Source organism: Scyliorhinus torazame, chromosome 17 (genome assembly GCF_047496885.1).
Source record: "Scyliorhinus torazame isolate Kashiwa2021f chromosome 17, sScyTor2.1, whole genome shotgun sequence".
Classification (NCBI taxonomy): Eukaryota; Metazoa; Chordata; class Chondrichthyes; order Carcharhiniformes; family Scyliorhinidae; genus Scyliorhinus; species Scyliorhinus torazame.
This window is the reverse complement of record NC_092723.1, coordinates 6,703,771-6,722,328: the sequence shown is the minus strand read 5'-3', so window position 1 is coordinate 6,722,328 and position 18,558 is coordinate 6,703,771. Positions and strand designations below refer to the sequence as shown.

At 46.5% G+C, this 18,558-nt stretch overlaps 1 long non-coding RNA gene across 1 annotated transcript in view; it reads right to left on the bottom strand.

The window, feature by feature from the left end:
• Positions 1-10,505, bottom strand: part of LOC140393500 (uncharacterized) — a 92,979-nt gene extending 82,474 nt beyond the window's left edge. Inside the window, exon 1 of the long non-coding RNA XR_011935627.1 lies at positions 10,385-10,505. This is a non-coding gene — a long non-coding RNA (uncharacterized lncRNA). The remainder of the gene's footprint in view (positions 1-10,384) is intronic.
• Between the last annotated feature and the right edge of the window lie 8,053 nt (positions 10,506-18,558).

The following is an 18,558-nucleotide window of genomic DNA, read 5'->3' as shown; positions in this document are numbered from 1 at the left end:
GATGAGGGGGGATCTTATAGAAACATATAAGATTATGAAGGGAATAGATAGGATAGATGCAGGCAGGTTGTTTCCACTGGCGGGTGAAAGCAGAACTAGGGGGCATAGCCTCAAAATAAGGGGAAGTAGATTTAGGACTGAGTTTAGGAGGAACTTCTTCACCCAAAGGGTTGTGTATCTATGGAATTCCTTGCCCAGTGAAGCAGTAGAGGCTCCTTCATTAAATGATTTTAAGATAAAGATAGATAGTTTTTTGAAGAATTAAGGGATTAAGGGTTATGGTGTTCAGGCCGGAAAGTGGAGCTGAGTCCACAAAAGATCAGCCATGATCTCATTGAATGGTGGAGCAGGCTCGAGGGGCCAGATGGCCTACTCATGCTCCTAGTTCTTATGTTCTTATGTTCATACCCGCCAGCCCCTGTGCTACCTCCAGACTATTCACAGGGGCGGAGGCCATCAACCTCTCCACCACCACCCCCCCCCACCCCCACTCCCCCCACCTCCACCCCACCCCACCCCCCTCAATGGCCACCCGGAATGAAAATCTGACGATATGGTGAATTTCCTCTCGAATCGGACTTGCAGAACCTGGAATTTTCTGCACTCTGTGCTCCCACCCCATGGAGTAAAGTTTCAAGCCACATTGAATGTGATTTCATACAGAATTAGTTTTGTCACATTTTGAGGCAGTCTTCACAATACTTGAATACAATTGTTGTCCATAATTATATGCCACATGAAGAGCATGTGATGTTGTATGGTATTCTTAAATGCACACCGTATGTACTGTTACCAGCATCATACGTACTGACACATTAGATTTATCATCCACAAGAAATGGTGTTTGAAGCTGACCCATGATTAAGCATAAAGCGTATAATCAGAACCAGAATTTTTTGTGGCTTGTCTGTGGGTTGAACCTGCGCCCCTCTCCTTATGAAGATTGGTTGGGATCACGGACTAAGGGAAATGTTCTTTAAGTTGAGTTCAGTCACACAGCAAGGAAGCGGATTATCTGCTGTCGATTATTTGAATCGTGCTAAACATACATAGTCTCAATCGAGTCTGGGGTTGTCACAATATTGCCACATACTGAAATATGCTGATATTTAAATCCCATGATAATTGCACCAGCTGCTCCTCCTCCCACAGTGATAATTATAATGCGTAATAATCATAATACTCTCGCTTTATAAAATCAACAAAAATTGTTTCAGATCTGAACGGGAAGGGCGGGATTCAGCGTTCGGTAATCTAAGTGCTCCCGCCAACAGAGCATCAGGACAGGAGGACCCCCAACGTGCCACTCCATGGCAATTGGAAAAACTGTATTGGAAATCGGCTGATCCGTGCCATTCTATGGTACGCCAGAGTCCACGCTGCAGCTGAGGGGGGGGTGAGCCCTAACCTCTCAGACATGCCCCGCACCTCTGAGATCGAGGGCCTTTTTTAAAGGGCGCTCCAACCTCAATTAGCAGCCGCACTTCCCCCCCTGCCCCGAATTGCAGCGCAGACAGGGCGAGCAAGAACTCCCCTTCAGCAGCCCCCCCTCCCTCCGCCAAGGGCACCCATTCAGCCATCCCCCTCAACCCCCATCTCATCACCCAGACTCCTCTTCAGCTCTCCCCCTAGGCCTCCCCTTCATTCCCCCCTTCAGGCCCCGCCCCTTGGTCATGCCAACCTGGCACCTTGCAGTCCGAGGGGTGATGAGGTGGTACATGTACTCCCAACAGGGTGCCGATGGGGGACCCTGCCTGGGAGGTGTGAGTCGGGGGGGTGGGGGGGGGGGGGGTGGCCTGGAGGGGTTCAGTTCGGGAGTCTTCCCTCAGATGGTGGTCCTTTGGGTGATCTCCCCATCTGCAGCCTTTAACCCCATCCATAATTCATTGAAAGTGTTCTTATCTGCAGTCATAAACCAATCGAACAGTCAGTCAGTGTGTCAAAGTTAAAGTTTTCCCATAATAAAGTGAAAATGTGCTCCTCTGTACCCGATACCATTTAAACAATTGCTCATTATCTCATAAATACACATCCTTAGTAAGAAAGTGTTCTTATCTGCCCCCCTAAACTCTTTGATTGTTTATTTTTATAGCTCTGAAGGGATCCATTAAGTCAGGATCGCAGCTGTTTCTCTCTCCGTGTATTTTCTATAAGCCTGCCTCTTTGTTTCTGAGGTAAGAGTAGCTGTGGGGGATGCCCCTTACTCTCTGTGAAACGCTCGAGAACAACAAGGCAGGTTGTTGGGGGGGGGGTGGGGGGGGGGGGGGGGGGGGGAGAGGCATCGGAGCTGGAGCTCCCATCCCCCAAAGGGGTCAAAGAGTCACCAGGTGGGATTCTTCGGCCTCCCCGCAGGCTGTTTCTCGGCCTGCCATTGGCTGGCGGGGGAATCTTCAGGTCCCGCTGCTACCAAAGGAATTTCCCATGGATTCCACCTCACGCTGCTGGGAACAGAGGGCAGGGGCGCAGCTTCGGGATGCCCAGAAGATCCTGCCAGCGCGAAGTGCTGGAACATCTCTCCCATCGAGCTTTACAGCACAGAATGAGGCCCTTCGTCCTTCTTGTCTGTGCTGGCCATCAAGCACCTATCTATTCTAATCCCATTTTCCAGCACCCGATCCAGAGCCTTGTATGCATTTCAAATGCTTATCTAAAAGCTCCTTCAATGTTGTGAGGGTTCCGGCCTCTACCACCCCTTCAGGCAGCGAGTTCCAGATTCCCACCCCCCTCTGAGTGAAAAAGACTTTCCTCCAATCCCCTCTAAATCCCCTGCCCCTTACCTTAAATCGTGCCCCTGGTTAGTGACCCCTCTACTGAGGGGAAAAGTTTCTTCCAACCTACCCCATCTCTATCCCTCATAATGTGGTACACCTCGATGAGTCCCCCCCCCCCAGCCTTCTCTGGTCTAAGGAAATCAACCCCGGCCTGAACAGCGTCTTTTCATAGCTGATATGCAACACCCCAGGCAAAATTCTGGTGAATCTCCTCTGCACCTTTTCTTGTACAATCACAGTCTTCCCACAGTGTGGTGAGCAGAACTGCACACAGTACTCCAGCTGTGGCCTAAGCAGTGTTTTATACGGCTGCATCATAACCTCCCTGCTCTTATAATCTGTGCCTCAGCTAATAAAGGCAAGTATCCCATTTGCTTTCTCAGCCGCCCTATCCATCTGTCCTGCTTCCTTCAGGGATGTTTGGGCAAGCACCCTAAGGTCCCTCTGGTCCTCTGTCCTTCTCAGCGTCCTATCATTCATTCCTGTGCCTTGTTAATCCTTCCAAAATGCATCACCTCACTCTTCTCAAGGTTAAATTCCATTTGCCCCTATTTTGCCACAGGTTTACCAGCCTTTCTATATCATCCTGCAATCTAAGGCTTTCTTCCTCACTATTTGCCGCACTACCAATCCTCGTGTCCTCTGTCATTGTGACACAAAAATAACTTGACCACCTCCCTCTGCCTCCTGCCCAATCCAATTTTAGATCCAACGTGCCAAATTTCTCTGGATCTCACGGGCTCTTATCAGGAAATCCAAAGCTGCCTTTGCAGCCTCAATCATACGAGCAGAGGGATTTACTCTTTATTCTGAATGGCTTTCCCCTTCAAAAACAATTGTTTATTTTTATGCTGTGTAGTGTTTTGAAATTGAAATGTGCACATTGTTCACTTGGATGACAATGGAAATTGGAAGCTTAGTCAATAGGAAAAAGGAAGCATATGTTAGGTCTAGACATCGAAAAACTGACAAAACCCTTGAGGAGTACAGTGAAGTAGGAAGGAACTTAAATGTGGAATTAGGAGGACTAAAAGGAGCTATGAAATGTCTTTAGCGAACAGAGTCAAGGAGGGTCCCAAGGCTTTATTATGCGTATATTAGGAGCAAAATGGTAGCAAGAGAAAGAGTAGGCCCATCTGTCATAATATACACCAGTATATCATGGTGCAGACACACACTGAAGGACACACAGCAAGACCAATCAACACACACAACACCGCAGCCAATCACCAGTTAGAGCACACGCACTATAAAGACAGTGGGCATCAGAGTTCCCGCTCATTTGAACTGCAGCTTCTTAGTAGGACAGAGCTCACAGCCTGCAGCACAGACATTCACCATGTGCTGAGTGCATCGACTGGTTAGGACAAGGAAAAGGTCTTTAGTTAAAGCTAGTATCGTGTTAACCCACAGTGAGAGTATGTTAAACTGTTAACTGGGTCTGATTTCTACCTCGCCTTGCTGGCCTATCGCTCCGCCCCACTGTCCACTGGCCTGTCGCCAGCCCAATTGCTCATGGGTCGTACCTTGAGGATGATGGTGCCGTCCATTCATGTCCCAGACCTCGACCACGTTCCGGTCCTTCGACGGATGCAGCTGTCTCGTGCACAGCACAAGTGGCTCATGACTCCTGTGCAGCTGATCTCCCTGCTCTGGCTCCAGATGACAATGTCCGCATCCATCTTCCGGATGGTGGCTGGTCTGCAACCGCTGTTGTCCTTCGGCAGGTGGCCCCCCGCTCGTTCCTGGTTCATCTACCGGATGGCTCCATTCTGCGCCGCAATCGACGCGCCCTTTGTTTCGTTCCACGCTCGCTACGTGATCCTCCACTGTCGCCTCCCCCTCCTGCTGACCCTGCCATGGACTATGCAGAGATCCCTATCACCCTGCATCCTCCTCACTCTGACGCAGTCTAGCCCGCTCCTCAGCCAGCGGATCCTGACCCACGAATGAGGCGGTCAACCAGAATTCCTCGCCCACCTCAGAGACTTAATTTGTGATCTTTGTGGACTTATAGACTTTATGAATTGTTCTGTTCTTCCGTTTGATCGTTTACATGGTTTGTATATAGTGTTCATCTTGTTATTCTTGTTGCATACTGCTTTTCTGTACCAGGCACCTTCCCATGTAAATAGCTTAGTTCTCATGTACATAGTCCTGTAAATATGTCTTTCACATACACGTATTTAGGGACATTCTCACCATACACTATTTATTACCACACATGTATATTCTTTTATAAAAGGAGGGATGTCATAATATACACCAGTATATCATGGTGCAGACACACACACACTTATGGACACAATGTGGGACCAATCAACACACACAACACAGCAGCCAATCACCAGTTAGAGCACACGCACTATAAAGACAGGGGGCATCAGAGTTCCCGCTCATTCGACCTGCAGTTTCCTAGGAGGACAGAGCTCACTGCCTGCAGCACAGACATTCACCATGTGCTGAGTGCATCGACTGGCCAGGACAAGGCAAAGGTCTTTAGTTAAAGCTAGTATCGTGTTAACCCACAGTGAGAGTATGTTAAACTGTTAATGACTCAATAAAATAGTGTTGCCCTATTTCAAGTGTTGGTGACCTGTATGTGTTCCACGGATCCAGAGCGCCCAACACAACACCATCCAAGGACAATGGAGGGAAGTTATGCGTGGTACCAAAGGAAGTGGGTAAAATCCTTAATGAGTACTTTGTATCGGTGTTCACCAGGGAGAAGGAAATGACGGATGTTGAGGTCAGGGATAGGTGTGTGAATGCTCTTGAGAACATCACTATATCAAAGAAGGAAGTGTTGAGTATCCTAAATTGCATTAAGGTAGACAAGTTCCTGGGCCGGATGGGATCTATCCCAGGTTACTGCGGGAGGCAAGGGGAGAAATAGCTGGGGTCTTAACAGATATCTTCACATCCTCTTCGGCCACAGGCGAAGCTCCAGAGGACTGGAAAATAGCTAATGTTGTCCCATTGTTTAAGAAAGGAAGCAGGGATAATCCAACAAATTATAGGCCGGTGAGCCTGATATCAGTGGTGGGGAAGCCTTTGGAAAAGATACTGAGGGACAGGATATATGCGCATTTGGAGGAAAATGGACTAGTTAGTGACAGGCAGCATGGTTTTGTACGTGGAAGGTCGTGTCTCACCAACTTGACTGAGTTTTTTGAAGAGGTGAATATGAAAATTGATAAGGGAAGGGCTGTGGGTGTAGTTTATATGGACCTTAGTACGGCGTTTAACAAGGTCCCCACATGGCAGACTGGTACAAAAACTAAAATCACATGGGATTCAGGGTGGGCTGGCTAGATGGATACAGAATCGACTTGATTATAGAAGACAGAAGATGTCTTTCAGAATGGAAATCTGAGCTAGTGGTGTTCCGCAGGGATCAGTGCTGGGACCTCTGTTGTTTGTAGTATACATAAATGATCTGGAGGAAAATATGGGTGGTCTGATTAGTAAGTTTGCGGATGACACGAAGGTTGGTGGAGTTCCTGATAGTGCCAAGGATTGTCAGAAGATACAACAGGATATAGATGTGTTGGAGACTTGGGCACAGAAATGGCAGATAGAGTTTAATCCAGACAAATGCGAGGTGATGCATTTTGGAGGATCAAATCTAGGTATGAATTATACTGTAAATGGCAGAACCTTTAGGAATATTAACATGCAGAGGGATCTGGGCGTGCAGGTCCACAGTTCCCTAAAAGTGGCAACATAGGTGACCAGGTGATTAAGAAGGCATACAGCATGCGTGCCTTCATCAGCCGGGACATTGAGTACAGGAGTTGGGGAATCACATTGCAGCTATATAAAACCTGGGTTAGGCCGCATTTGGAATCCTGTGTGCAGTTCTGGTCACCACATTATCAGAAGGATGTGGAAACTTCGGAAAGAGTGCAAAGAAAGTTCACCAGGATATTGCCTGGTTTTGAGGAGAGGTTGAATAAACTAGGATTGTTTTCACTGGAAAGATGGAGGCTGAGGGGAGACCTGATAGAGGACTACAAAATTATGAGAGGCACAGACAGGGTGGATATTCAGCATCTTTTTCCAAGGGTGGAAGTGTCAATTACAAGAGGGCACAGGTTTAAGGTGAGAGGGGAAAGTTTAAGGGAGATGTGCGGGGTAGGTTTTCCACACAGAGAGTGGTGGGTGCCCGGGACGCGCTGCCAGGGGATGTGGTGGAAGCCGGCACATTAGCAACATTAAAGAGGCATCTGGGAGGAAATAGAGGGATACAGGCTGAGTAAGGGCAGAAGGTTTTGTTTTTAGTTAGGGCAGCATGATCGGCACAGGTTTGGAGGGTCGAAGGGCCCGTTCCTGTGCTGTACTTTTCTTTGTTCTTTGAAGCTACCAAGTGAGGGAATCTGCAGACAGAAGCAGAGAGTATGGAGGAGCTTTTTTTTTAAATAAAGGGGACGGGATCCTTCGCCCCGGCTGCCGGCCAATGGGGTTTCCCATTGTGGCCACCCCCAGGCCATCGGGAAATGCGGAGGATCCCGCCGATGGAGAATCCCAGCAGGAGCATTGTTTGCTTGGGCAACTTTCAATTCTGAACTGTCTCAAGTTCCAGGAACTTCACGGCCTACCTGTTTCCCATATTTTGAGGTGCCCACTAAGTCTTATTCCTGTCTCAGTATCCACACCCCCGCCCCCCCCCCCCCCCCCCCCCCGCCCACCTTGATTTGGGGTCCCAAGGCTTGCTGTACTTTCCTGTCTATCGGGCCATGTGTTGAGAGATTGAACCAGAGTCCTTGAAGTATCTGCTGGGTGATGCTCAGACATTGGCCGAGGAAATGACTTTTGTTTTGTTGGGAACAGGAGGAGCAGGATTACTTCACCCAAACCCCACAAAACATTCCAGCCCACTGCTGACCCTCCTGATGCCCCGCCCCTTCAGAATTCTTCTCACATGGCTCAGGATTCACAGCGGCAAGGATGATGGACAGATACTTCATACACCCACCCATTAACCGCTTGTGGTTAATTAAAATTCTTCTGAAAGCATGGGCTGTCGGCTCCACCAGACTTCAGGTTAAAAAGACCTGCCGATTGCTGAAGAAAAATACAAAGGTTGAGGAAAGTAAAGAGCTTCATAATTTCCATTTTGTTTTGAAAGTACAATGGAAATTTATGCTGTTCTTTGTTAATACTGGCAGCATCAATGCAACAAGAAGTGTCATCACAGGCTTCATTTTTATAACAAGTCTTTCCACTGAGGTTGTCTGTGATTCTATTCATGTTGGTCGAGCAGCTCAGACTTTGATAATAAGATGAATTCCTCTGCCAGTTTCCATGGATTTGTAATGATGTTACACTGTTAATTGGTCGAGAGCAACATGGCTGTTTTCTGCTCGTACATCACAGTATTGTAAGCTGCAAAATAACAAGCGCACAGTAACACTCATTCACAATGGAATCACCTTGGTTTCCCACATCAGCAGGAAACACAGCCAAGCCACTTTTATGCAGCTGGTTCATGTCACATCTTGTTCTTCCCACTTTAATTTAGATAATAAGGACACTTTTAACAATACCCATCACTTATTTGCAATGCAGTCCGACAACCTTCACCCTAAGATACCCCCATCTCTGTCATGAGTCAAGAAATGTGGACCCAAAACGTCCCCCTAGCCTCCCACACAACCCCCCACCCCGGCCAACTCAAAACATTTCTAAACTCGGCAATTTGGAGAGACAGGTTCCTTCCTCCATGCCCTTTAGGGGCTGGTTTAGCACAGGGCTAAAGAGCTGGCTTTTAAAGCAGACCAAGGCAGGCCAGCATCACGGTTCAATTCCCGTACCAGCCTCCCCGAACAGGCACCGGAATGTGGCGACTAGGGGCTTTTCACAGCAACTTCATGTGAAGCCTACTTGTGACAATAAGCGATTTTTATTTCATTTCATTTCATTTAACCTGTACTTCAGAAATGCATCAGCACAATATTTTTGTCCTTGATCCTGGCTCACTCGGGTTCGTAACTGAGACTGCCAAATGATTGAAAATCCTCGGAGGTAAAAGGAACACTGCGAATGACAAAGATCCTAAAATAAAAAGAAGAAGCAGAAAACACACGGCTGATCTATCAATCTCCGTAAATAAAGAAAGTTTCCGTGGAAAAAAATGTCTCTGCCTGAAATGCGAGTACCTGCGGACATTCGATCATTTCTATAAATGTTAATTGTTGTTGACCTGTCATTTTTCCCTTTCAGATGTCAATGGCTTTGGATTTTGTCCCGTGGCTGAATAAACATTGCTCATTTATGGACCGTTTAGTGCTTTGGAGCAGTGGACAGCAAACACAAGTTTGAGACACAGCAGCTTCATTTTCTGCATCATCTTCATTTCCTGAGAACAAGGTACTTTCATCCTTTGGCTCTGGGGTTGGATCGAAACCCAAGTCCCAAGAGGTTTGTAGGGCCACACTCGAAGCCATTGATTTACAACATAATTAACTGCATTTCTTTAAAATAATAATAATAATAATCTTTATTATTGTCACAAGTAGGCTTACATTAACACTGCAATGAAGTTACTGTGAAAATCCCCTAGTCGCCACACTCCGGCGCCTGTTCGGGTACACTGAGGGAGAATTCAGAATGTCCAATTCACCTAACAGCGTGTCGTTTGGTGGGAGGAAACTGGTGCAGACACGGGGAGAACGTGCAGACTCTACACCGTCAGTGAGCCAAGCCGGGAATCGAACCTGGGACCACGCGCGATAGAAAAAGCACATTTTTGATATAATTAATTAGAACTTAACTTTGACTCCATTGAATGAGTTTGGAGATGGTGGTAATATGTTCACGTACTAATATATTATACCATGGGTTCAACGGAAAACAGGTTCTTGCAATGTGTCAGAGTAACACCATTGAAATGAAAAAATGAAAATCGCTTTTTGTCTCAAGTAGGCTTCAATGAAGTTACTGTGAAAAGCTCCTAGTCGCCACATTCCAGCGCCTGTTCGGGGAGACTGGTACAGAAATTGAACCGTGCTGCTGGCCTGCGTTGGTTTTGCTTTCAAAGCCAGCGATTTAGCCCTGTGCTAAACCAGCCCCTGAGGTTTGGCTGGTGTAATGTCACATATTACGCAATGACATCCTCAAAACATTTGATGGGCTTTTGTGGAGTTCACCATTGTCCCCTGTAAATAAACCCCTTGCACTATGATATACGAACTTGGCCTGTGCTACCCGTGTCTTTTTCTCTTTGTGACTACAGCAAAGAACATAACAAAAGAGAAATTGTCGACGAGGTCTGGCCAGTAAAAGAAAAGATAGAAAAACAACCTTCGACGATGATTTGGTGAACCAGAAGAAGGAATCGTCAGCGGAGATCCAGTCCCCTACCCCATCAGGAGTGAGGTTAGGAGAAATATCATCGACTTCCAAGGCGAAATCATTGTTGCGGCAAGTAATAAAAAACAAAACTCTCAAGTAAATATTTGGAGACCATACAGTGGGGCGTCGGCGAATCATCTGGTCGATCGCAACAGCCGCCAGTGCTAGTAAAAGGATTTGTTTTTTAAAGGCTGTCGGACAAATGTAAATTCCGGGGTTTACTTCAAATGGAGGATCAAAGTTTTCAGTACACTTACCGTTGTAGTAGCAGAGCTGCGGAGACGGCGCATGAGGCGCTGAAATGGCCATGGGAATGCGAACCCACGGGGGTGCTTACTCTGCAACCTACTGCCCAGGAACCGACAGCAAGGCACAGAGACAGCTAGTCTGCTTGTGCCCTCCGAATGTGTCTGCTTTAACAGAGAGAAAATGAATGGCAGGGAATTATAGAATATTATAGAATTTACAATGCAGAAGGAGGCCATTCGGCCCATCGAGTCTGCACCAGCTCTTGGAAAGAGCACCCTACCCAAGGTCAACACCTCCACCCTATCCCCATAACCCAGTAACCCCACCCCTAATGGCAATTTTGGACACTAAGGGCAATTTATCATGGCAATTCACCTAACCTGCACATCTTTGGACTGTGGGAGGAAACCGGAGCACCCGAAGGAAACCCACGCACACACGGGGAGGATGTGCAGACTCCGCACAGACAGTGACCCAAGCCGGAATCGAACCTGGGGCCCTGGAGCTGTGAAGCAATTGTGCTATTCACAATGCTACCGTGCTGCCCCACTGTGGAAGACACGGTGAAGGCTGAGTAGCACAGATCAGGGAGCTACGATCCAAAAATAATGCCATGGGCGCGTTTGACGAGAAGAAGGAGGAGACATGAAACTCATATGAGGAAAGTTTCTACTCATTCAATAAAACCAATCAGGCAGCAGCAAACCTGTCAACTGCCACCTTTCTCAGCTCAGCTGGGAGGAAAACATTCATGTTACTACAGAATTTAGTACATCCAGCTAAATCTGGAACAAGTCTTACGATGAGTTACTGACTGTCTTGCAAGACCATTGCTCTCCCTGTCCACTATTAATAGCTGAAAGATTCCGCTCTCACCGTCATGCACAGGAGGAAGGAGAAAATCTTTCAAAATTTGTTGCATCACTGCAAAAGCCAGCAATGTACTGAGAATTTGGCCAGATTTTGGATGATACGCTTCGCGATCGATTTGTTTGTGGACACAGGAAATTGATGACTGAGGTTGCATTAACCCTAAAATCTGATATAGAAATTGCAATGTCTATGGAACTTGCTGCAAAAGATGTTTTCCAAATTGTAGACGGAACTAAAGTCCATAAAATGGTATCTGTGGGAAGCAGATGCACCAAGAACCTAGCATGTCATCACTGCAATGAAGTGGAACATATGGCTGGAGATTGTGAGAGCAAGGGGAACAAATGCAAAAATTATGGTAAAGTTGGTCAAATAACCAAGGCATGTTGGGCATGTCAATCATCATCAACACAAAAGAAGTGTACCAAGAAAAATACTGCAAATTCTACAGGGCGAGTTTACCAGTTAAGTGATCAAACTGAAGAATCATTGAGTACCAAAGTGCCAGGACAGTTTAAGGAATTTAAGCTTGGTGTTCTAGCAGTACGAGGAGACCAACAAAATGTTAGTTCCATCGCAAATTAAGCGGGAACACTATTACGATGGAAGTGGATATGGGCCCTGCAGTATCACTTATATCTGAATCGATATACCGTCAGAATTTGAAATATCTAACACTGTAACCATCTGATGTGATCTTGAGAACATATAACAAGGAGGTTGTGCTGCTGAAGGGCTTCATCGTGTGGAGAAAGTGGAGTTATCTCCTCACATTGTTCAAGGAAACTTTCCAGCATTGTTTGGGAGATCTGGGTTAAGGAACAATAAGAAGTCTTACAACACCAGGTTCAAGTCCAACAGGTTTGTTTCAAATCACTAGCTTTCGGAGCACTGCTCCTTCCTCAGGTGAATGAAGAGGCAAGTTCCAGAAACATTTGGGTTTCCCACATCATGGGTTAAGGAAGATTAAGCTAAACTGGGCCATCATGAACCAACTTATTGATTCAACGAACGATCTTCAACCACTTCTGAAAAAGTATGCGAAGGTATTCGAGGAGTCACTAGGACCCACGATTGCAGTTGAAGTGAAACACAAGATAAAGATAGACAGAGTGCCTCAGTGTTTGAAAGCATGTACCGTACCTTATGTTATTCGACCTAAAGTGGAGGAAGAACTGGAGGGATTACTGAAGACAGGAGCCATTGAGCCTGTTACCGCAATCATGTGCAACTCCAATCATCCCAGTCTTAATGAAGGATGGTTCAGTGCAGACATGCAGGGATTTCAAAATGACTATCAACCCTGTATTATGTGCTGATCAGTGTCCTCCACTACTTATTGAAGATCTTTTTACAGGCCTCTCAGGTGACCAGACATTTAACCGAATTGAGTTCTTCCAAACCTATCTGCAAAGGGGTGGCATGGTGGCACTGCTTCCTCACATTGCCAGGAACCTGGCATGGCACGGTGGCACAGTGGTTAGCACTGCTTCCTCACAGCGCCAGGAACCTGGCATGGCACGGTGGCACAGTGGTTAGCACTGCTTCCTCACAGCACCAGGGACCCAGGGTGGCACGGTGGCACAGTGTTAGCACTGCTTCCTCACAGCGCCAGGAACCTGGCATGGCACGGTGGCACAGTGGTTAGCACTGCTTCCTCACAGCACCAGGGACCCAGGGTGGCACGGTGGCACAGTGTTAGCACTGCTTCCTCACAGCACCAGGGACCCAGGGTGGCACAGCGGCACAGTGTTAGCACTGCTTCCTCACAGCGCCAGTGACCCGGCGTGGCACAGCGGCACAGTGTTAGCACTGCTTCCTCACAGCACCAGGGACCCAGGGTGGCACGGTGGCACAGTGTTGGCACTGCTTCCTCACAGCGCCAGTGACCCGGCGTGGCACGGTGGCACAGTGTTAGCACCGCTTCCTCACAGCACCAGGGACCCGGCATGGCACGGTGGCACAGTGGTTAGCACTGCTTCCTCACAGTGCCAGGGACCCAGGGTGGCACGGTGGCACAGTGTTAGCACTGCTTCCTCACAGTGCCAGGGACCCAGGGTGGCACGGTGGCACAGTGTTAGCACTGCTTCCTCACAGCGCCAGGGACCCGGCGTGGCACGGTGGCACAGTGGTTAGCACTGCTTCCTCACAGCGCCAGGGACCCTGGTTCAATTATAACCTCGGATGACTGTTTGGGTGGATTTTATACATTCTCCCCGTGTCTGCGTGGGTTTCCTCTGGATGCTCCAGTTTCCTCTCACAGCCAAAAGATGTGCAGGTGAGGTTAATTGGTCAGACTAAATTGCCCCTAAGTGTCCAAAGGTCAGATGAGGTTGCAAGGATAGGGCAGGGGATTGGGCCTTGGTAGGGTGCTCTTTCAGAGGGTAGATGCCGACTCAATGGACCGAATGGCCTCCTTCTGCACTAAAGGGATTCTATGATCAATGAATTTACCGATTGAGTCTCCACCATTACTGACCATAGTTATACATAAGAATCTGTTTCACCATCAAAGGCTACCGTGCAGGGTAACATCAGAACCAGCGCTCTTCCAATGATCTATGGATCACATCTTGAGTGGGCAATCAGGTGTGCAATGCTACCTGGGCGACATTTTGATTACAGGTTTGAACGATGTGGAGTATGTAAGAACCTAAAAGCTTCGCTTGCAAGGCTGTCACTCAATAATCTCAGGGTCAAGAAAGGGAAGTGCAAATTTTTTAAATCTTCTATTCACTATCTTGGACATTTTAGTGACCAAGACGGTCTTCACAAAGAACCTAAGAAGATATTGAAGATCCTGGATGCTCCACGACGGCAGAACGTGACTCAGTTTCGGTCGTTTTGAGGATTATTAAATTACTGTGGGAAGTTTGTACCACACTTAGCAACCAGGCTGAAGCATTTACACATGTTTCTTCATAACAAGCAAGCTTGGCTCTGAATGAAAGATTGTGAGATGTTTATCAAAATGTCAAATCAATATTACAGGAATCAGAGTTATTGGTCTATTATATCCCAAAAGATAAGCTGAGCTTGCTTGTGAAATATCGCCCGATGGGGTTGGAGCAATTGCTCTATAATGCCTTCAGGCGATGATTGACCTACCGCATTCGCTTCCAGGACATTGACTTGCACTGAGTCCAACAACGCTCAACTTGAGAAAGAAGCTCTCAGCATTATTTTTGGTATTCGAAGGTTCCACATTATTTATTTGCCCATCAATTTACTCTGCTGACCAATATCAGTTTTTGGGTTGCATAAGGGGACCCCTTCGCTCGCTGCAAGTCGATCACAACATTGGGCGTTAATTTTATCGGCACGTGATTATATCGCCGAATATCGGAGGTCTGAACAGCACGCAAATGTGGACGCTTTGTCTGGACTGCCGCTACAAGATCAACAAGACCAAAAAGATAAGCACAAATCTGATGGTCATACCAACATCATATTCTATCTTCTCAAGTAGAAAATATTCTAGTAACATCTTCTCAGATGTGAAAAGGTGTGGGCAGCACGATAGCACAATGGTTAACACCATGGATTCACAGCGCCAGGGTCCCAGGTTCGATTCCTGGCTTGGGTCACTGTCTGTGCGGAGTCTGCACGTTCTCCCCATGTCTGCGTGGGTTTCCTCCGGGTGCTCCGGTTTTCACCCTCTCGTCCCGAAAGACGTGCTTGTTAGGTAATTTGGACATTCTGAATTCTCCCTCAATGTACCCGAACAGGCGCAGGAGTGTTGCGACTAGGGGCTTTTCACAGTAACTTCATTGCAGTGTAAGCCTCCTTGTGACAATAAAGATTATTATTATTAAATTAAAGTTACCCAAACTATTACGGTGATGGGGAAGGTGTTGGACACGATTCAAAAAGGCACTCAAACACAGGAGCACAGAAAGAACCCAGAACTTTATCTCACCATGCATCTTGAGTTGATAGTATAAAATGGGGTATTGTTGTGGTGTGATGATTGGAATATTTTGGGAATACTGACTCCTGAGCATTGGGCCAATTTAAGGGTTAAAAGCTTGGAGTTAGAATGTGTTTGTTTTAAAAGAGTTCTGTTCTGCAGGGCATGGGTGGTTTTAGTAGCAAGCAGGTGAAATTGACAGGGAATATGTTTTTCAGTCTAGGCAAATGACTGTGGTTTGACTGCGGAGGTCCCTGGGGAGTTAATGTGCTTTTGCAGCCTGCAGAGATAATATGCAAAAGTCTGAAGGGGTTTCCACCGGAGCCAAATCTGTTTTATAAAGCAAGTATTACTCTATGCCCTGCTAATTTTAAGATGGATTAAGAGCCGTATTGTCTTTTCTTGTTGTTTAATGGGAAATTGTATAGTTGCATTAAGGGGTGATTGTAAGCCTTTCTTTCTGCGAGTAAAGTTAAAAAGTTTAATATCGTAGTTACAATAAAGTTTGGTTTTGAAAATAATTCATGTAATCGGTCCTGGAGCCAATCATTCTTTCCGCTGTACCTGAACACAAAAATCAAGGCATGACAGTCCTGCGTTTTACTGAGTGAGTGCTGCACAGTCGGAATGCTGTCTTTTGGAGGATATGTGAATGCGAGCCCCCATCTTTCTAGCCTGGTGGACATCAGAGATTCCGAGATGAGCTGTTTTCTTATGCAGCAGTGAATACATGACAAAAGGGCTTCATTGGCTGTACAGCGCAGCAAGACAGCCAGTGATCATGAAAGATGCTACCTAAATGCAAGTCTTACTTTAAAGAATACCAACAGCAGACAACTCAAAGGCCGTTGTTGCAACGGGCCTCAGGAGACCAATTTGGGCTCCCACCTCAGCTGTTGATATGGCTCTGAGCCCAGTTGCTCCGTCGAGTTGGGCGGACATTGTCATGTCCAGCCCTGGCAGGTCCTATGCCAAACTTTAAACCTGACTTCTGTTGTGGATTGACTCACTCTGCTGTCTCAAAAGGGAACAAATGTAACATTTCAAATTGATGTGAATGAAAATAAATACACAGATTGTTATGTTCGGACAGAATCTTGGCTGGGGGATGGTTTTCCCGTGTGCCCTGAAGTGTTGGGTACTCTGAGACACAGACGAACCAACGCGGTTGCGATTGGTACAACGCAGTTTTATTTCTTTTAACTATTTATATAACAAACTTGGTACTCAGCACATGGTGACTGTCTGAGTGTCTGGCTTGGAGTTCCTTGCCCTGAGCCGTCTCCTGCTGGACTGCCCAGGAAGTGTCGTGTTCCTTGTTTTGTACTGTGTATGCTCTTGTCTGTGATTGGCTGTCGTGTTGTGTGTGCTAATTGGTCCGTTGATCTGTCCGTCACTATGTATGTGTGGATGTGCTGTGATGTTCACTTGAATATCATGACATGCCCTTCCAATCTCTGGAAGCCCAATCTTGCCTATTTTCCAGGCCCTGCCGGACAGCACGATGACACGGGGCACGCACCTCCAGGACCACATCTTCTAAGTGCTGGACAATATGGGGGAAGAAGCCGGTTTTGCAGCCAGATGGCCAGCATGTCGAAGGGGGAAAAAAAATTCCACCCTAATCCTCTCATGTTTCAAAATGGTGCAGTGGTCCTAATGGGTTAAAGCAGCTACTCGGAAAAATACTGCCACGAAGGAGGAAGAACGTATATATATAGCAGCAAATTTGCATATTTCTGGTGGAAAATTACTGCAAATTAATCAGAAGTACACATTTTGAGAAAAATCACAGTGTAAATAAACACATGCTTGTGGCTGAGGAATACTTTGAAATTAGTAATTTCCCTTCAGAATGATTTAAAGCTGTCTCCACTTTCCTACTGCATAAATTTGTGTCTTTCCCACTCCCCCCAACATATGCAATTTTTTTTCTAAAACATGGTTATATGAAGCAAACAGATATGACGAGCAGGAGCTATCACGGCCCAGTTGGCTATTTTTATTTTCACATTTTTATTCTCCAACCGACGCGCGGGTGAAATTTCCACTTGAGCTTTCCTTTTAAATAAACCTGGATTCCGATGATGTGATGGAATGAGTGAGGAATGAGAGACTGCGGCACAGCAAATTACCCTAGCGTTAGGTCTTCACGGATGGATTGTGGCGAGCAGAACAGGGGACTGTTTAATAAGTCAATCCACGGCCTGCTGCAGTAGACTCTGGCTGTAACTCGGCAACAGAGAGCTGACAGCCCTGGGATGTATGATAGATGCTCTCATTTACAACAGCTTCAACAATCAGAGAATGCTGCCCCATAAATAAAGGAAAATCTCCCTGCTGTGCAAGGCTTCAGCCTTCCTTTTAAGTTCGCAAGTTTGCCTGTTGAGGCAATGGATTTGAAAAAATTTGCATGACCGAAACATTCACATAAAGAGTATGGCATCCACCGTCGAAAATTTGGTGACCGATTTGGAAGCAGCGGTGCCTTGCCCAGAAGATAATTACATTTTAACTGTCCGAAACGCTTATGCCGTCCTCTCTAAGTGCCAGGAGAAAAGAAATTAAAGGACACAGCCGTTGTTTAGATCGATGTAGTGCATTTGTTTTTGTTTTTTAAAACAGCAGATGACAAAGTCTATGCTATTAAGCTAAAGTCGCCCTCTGCACAGAATCATTAAAAGGTGAAGAAATGGCATGGCAACCCACAAAATTGTCGCTGAAATTATTAAGTAAAACACATCAAGCTTGACCTAAATTACATTTCGCAGGCAGTGCCAGCTCTGGTGTATTAAAGGTTGCCATCAGTCAATGTCAAAACCACCACTCCAGTGCTTCAGATATCCATTTTCACACTGAGAGGATTTTAGCTTTAAGACAGACCCAGTCAACCGGAATGTGGGTGGAAAGTGAGACATAAAAGTTGGCATTAAAGAGGGAGAACCACAAAACTGGTAGAATTGGAAAACAAAATCTGTCAATCTAATATTTCTCCAGTGCTGTGTGGATACATCCGACACTCAGCTGGTGGAGTACAGCTACATCCCATAACACAAGCACAAGAACTGTGCACAATGGGGGCATTTCATTCATAACCAGTGATAACAGTACAGCTGGCAGATTTCCTGCTGCAAATACAAATACGCAGGCAGGAAGGTGTGTCCACTTTAATGCAAGGAGCATCCGGAATAAGGTAGGTGAACTTGGAGCGTGGATTGGTACTTGGGACTACGATGTTGTGGTCATTACGGAGACATGGTTATAACAGGGGCAGGAATGGTTGTTGGAAGTTCCGGGGTATGGATGTTTCAATAAGAGTAGGGAAGGTGGTAAAAGAGGTGGAGGAGTAGCATTGTTAATCAAGGATAGTTTAACGGCTGCAGAAAGGCAGTTCGAGGG